Below are 4004 nucleotides of genomic sequence, written 5' to 3'. Positions count from 1 at the left end.
GAAAATTCAGATCTTAAAAATTTAGACACTCTTAGAAATTAAGACCTCTTAAAAATTCAGATCCTCCCAAACAGCCCCTTAGTCTATATATATATATATATATATATATATATATATATATATATATATATATATATATATATATATATATATATATATATATATATATAGGGTTAGGTTATTTTGTTTCTTACATTTATTGTGTGCTAGAATGCACCAATAGGAATATAGTAAATTAAATAATTATTTAATTAAATAAATATAGATATTAAATGATTTCCATAATTATATGTATATTAAATGATATCCATAATTATAATTCTATTTTTATGGAAACTAATTAAATCTGTCATTAATGTCAGCAATAACATTCTTTCAGAATAAATTCGCATCTAGGTTTTTAAATATGAGTTCGTATTTTGTTTCAGGACTCATTCACTTAAAATAGAATAACGTTGCATGAAATATGAAGAACGAGAGTGTATTGTACTAGAATACACTCTCATTCTGCTGGAATACACTCTCATTCTTCTAGATATTAATTTATTCTGAAAGAATATTATTGTTGATATTAATGACGAATTTAATTAGTTTCCATAAAAATGAATTATAAGTATGGATAGCATTTAATATACATATAATTAATACTAAATTCTTATTGGTGCATTCTAGCACACAATTGTGAAAAACATTTGAACCTATATATATATATATATATATATATATATATATATATATTAAGTGGAAAAGGTTAGGAATAGTAAAGTTTTTGTGTTTTAGACATTAACCACAACAATTTTTAACATTAACAGTTTTGGTGTGTGCTATTTTAAGGGTTTAGTAAATTTTGTCCCTCCGCCGATCGATTATACCCTTCTTCTACAAACAACCTTCCAATTCTTTCCATGAAACCACCGCCTCACTCCTCCATAGTCGATCATTATCTCTCACCGGTCACCACCACCATCGCTCATCGACTTCCTCGATCTCAATGCTTTCTAATGTTTCTCTCCACCGATAGATATGGCTTCCTTATACTCGATCGAATTTCGACGACCGCTTCACTGTCCTTCGACCATTGCCCTGTTCCACTGTCATCAAGTAGCTTCTTTTCTACTTCTCTCCATAGACGATTGTTGACTTTCACCACCACCATCACTCTAGGCAGCAATTTATGCGGCGCTTCAGGAAATGGATGACACCAACCAACTATATCTACGTTTTTCCTAAGATTGACAAAACCTTTTGGCTCACCGCCGATGACATCGCTGCTGGACATTGTGACTGACTTTTTGATGAACAAATCGGAAAAATCAAGGGTTTGTAAATAATTTCAGTCTTTTTCGAATTTATGTCTTTTTTCTACTTTCTAATTGTTACAATTTCGAATTACAGTGTCTAGAACGAAATCTTTGGTTTCATTTGGTCTATGACGAAGCATACAGGGGGTAACAGGTATGTCATATATGATTGATTATTGAATTTAAGAGAGAAATTGAGACAGACAGAACTAGAAAGCAATGTAAAAACTGAAACTATGAATAAGGATATCGACATCCTTCTACTTAGGATGCGTGGAAATAGCTTCCATTTAGACATTGATGTAATCAAACAAGTTATTGGTAAGAAACTAAGAACCTACATAATCAATGATCATTCAGATTTCCATACTTTTAACTAAACACCTTCATCTTAATCTTTTTATGGTTGGATGTGTTTTTATAATTTGTGGGTATGATGTGCAAGAGGTAAGTTTTCTGTTTATCTATTGACATTCTAAGTTTTTGTTTAGAGTTTAAACATTTCATGATTCTCTTAAATATTAATCTTGAATGCTAATGTAGAGCATGGAGAAACTAATGAACATGCCGGCTTCCACTTTGAGTTTTGGAAATGTTACTTCAAGTATCGTTCACCAAACATGTAAAGACCTTGAAGATTTGGAAATTAAGTATGAAGACGATTGCTTCTACAGGATGGTATGAAGTTTTGGGTTTTGGGTGTGTGTATGATAATATGATATCTAATTGTTAATTGAGACAACTTTTTTTTTGTTATTTCAAGCCAAGAAGAGAACCAAGGACAAGAAAATAAGGTGTACCTACTGGACCTTTAGAAGAGCCAGTTATAGTTTTCAAGTCTTAATTGTATAAAAAAAAGCTAATGATGGTTATGGTATGTATGCCTATTTTGAATACGGTTGGGTTTCTTAAAATTAGAAGATGGTTGGGTTTCTTCTTAATCCTTTTTTGTTAATAGAAGTATCAAATTAGAAGATTGTTAAGAAATTGTGTAGAAGGAAATACACTGGTGAATGGTATGGATTTTTTTTCTTTGAGATTGGATTAAAGTTGTTTCGGTGATTTTGTTTCACGTGCATATGTTATGATATTTTCTTGCCTAACCTCTATGTCATGCATTTTTGAATGTTTTTATTTTCATCTAAGAAAAGAAGAGGCATGCATCGAGGTGCCTAAATCTTTCAAAAAAGTTGAAAAACCCATCACACAAGTAACTAGAAAGCTGAGTATGAATCTCTAATATTGTCATTGTCCTATTGCATAGAATTTTATCTTACCTAATTTCATGTATTGTCATGAGGTCCTTGCTCCCATAAAAGAAGAAGTTGATATCGAGGAGCTTAAATGTTCCAAAAAGAAGTTGTAAAAAACATGAAAAGAGGAGTCCATGTTTGAATTTTGAATGTCAAATCATGTTTTCCAGATTTAGAACTAAAAAAAGGTAAATTCAATTCCTTTTCTTTTCTTTTCTTCCGGTAACACAATAATCAAACACTTGATATCTTTCAGAAGTGGGTGAACGTAAATTCGATTCTCCTCATATGTCAACATAAACTACATGCTAAATGAGGTAATTATGTACAAATCTCGATCATGATTAATAAATTAACATATAATTGAGTAAAAATTGGATATATTTTTTTAGTTTTCTAATTTATTGTAAGAACAAAATTCCTGGGGTTTTTCCAACTTGAGCAACCTAATACCACATACACGTACCATGTGCATGGCCATGACCACCATACCCCTTTAGAATTACCATAAACAACCATCGACGAATTTATAACATTTTTTCATTCACTGTGGACACTAGAATGCTTTGTGAAAATTAATTTCTGAAAATTTGAATAAGATTGAAGCAATTCTGGAATGTTTGAAACACAAGGGTATTTTGGTCAAAAATAAAAAGGTTATAATCTTTTTTTTGAAACTTTTTTTCCTCAATAAATGAGTAACATGGACAATTTTTTTTTGAAACATGAACTCTTATACTAATGCTAATATGTTTGTGTATGTTGTGTTCATGTATGTTTAGTCTTTTAATAAAATTTGAATTTTTTTTAAATAAAAGAGTAATAGGGATGAGTCCTCTTGATTTTGCATGTAATGTTATTCTACTTTTTTTCAATAAAAGAGTAACAGTATCGATTTCATCTAACATAAGTAGCAAGCAGGACCCAAGTACACATAAGTACTAAAAGATTTACTTCTAGAAAAGTAGGATGCTATTAAAGGATGCTACAAAAACTAGAAAAGTAGGATGGTATTAAAGGATTTACTTCTAGAAAGTAGGATGTCATTAAAAGAGATTACAAAGATGTCCCATTTACATTGTTCTATAGAAAAGGGATCGTACAATGCTAATCTTATTGACTTTGTATTTTGGGAAATGAATTGAATTGTGTATGTCAATATTAACATGCTAATGGCAATGAACAATGAGCCCTAAAATAGAATTGGTTGTTTTCTGAATCAACATGGGGATGCTTTAATGTGCAGGGTACTAATCTATTATATACTAGAGTCACAATTTATTATTTTCAATTACAGTTGCAAACTGGTGCCAATGGACATTGATGTGTCAACCTGTCCCGTGCAAAGCATGGGATTGCCTACTAGTTCTAATTACCTTGAGTGTTACAGTATTGTTACCATATTTTTTAGCCAATATTTGACATTGAAGTTTATAGAAATGAATATTTT

At 30.6% G+C, this 4004-nt stretch overlaps 1 long non-coding RNA gene across 2 annotated transcripts; it reads left to right on the top strand.

Annotated features, from left to right (window-relative positions):
• Positions 1-871: 871 nt before the first annotated feature.
• On the top strand, positions 872-2335 carry LOC145134074 (uncharacterized). Of its 2 annotated transcripts, XR_013718885.1 has the most exons (4): positions 872-1319; positions 1396-1455; positions 1845-1979; positions 2065-2335. It is a non-coding gene; the product is annotated as an uncharacterized LOC145134074 (long non-coding RNA). The 2 variants fall into 2 exon arrangements; XR_013718884.1 differs by having other exon boundaries at positions 1396-1979.
• The last annotated feature ends 1669 nt before the right edge of the window (positions 2336-4004 follow it).

This window comes from Lactuca virosa, chromosome 8 (genome assembly GCF_052849685.1).
Source record: "Lactuca virosa cultivar CGN04683 chromosome 8, Lactuca_virosa_CGN04683_v6, whole genome shotgun sequence".
Lineage (NCBI taxonomy): Eukaryota > Viridiplantae > Streptophyta > Magnoliopsida > Asterales > Asteraceae > Lactuca > Lactuca virosa.
The sequence above is the reverse complement of the archived record's forward strand: the minus strand, read 5'-3'. Positions and strand labels throughout refer to the sequence as shown.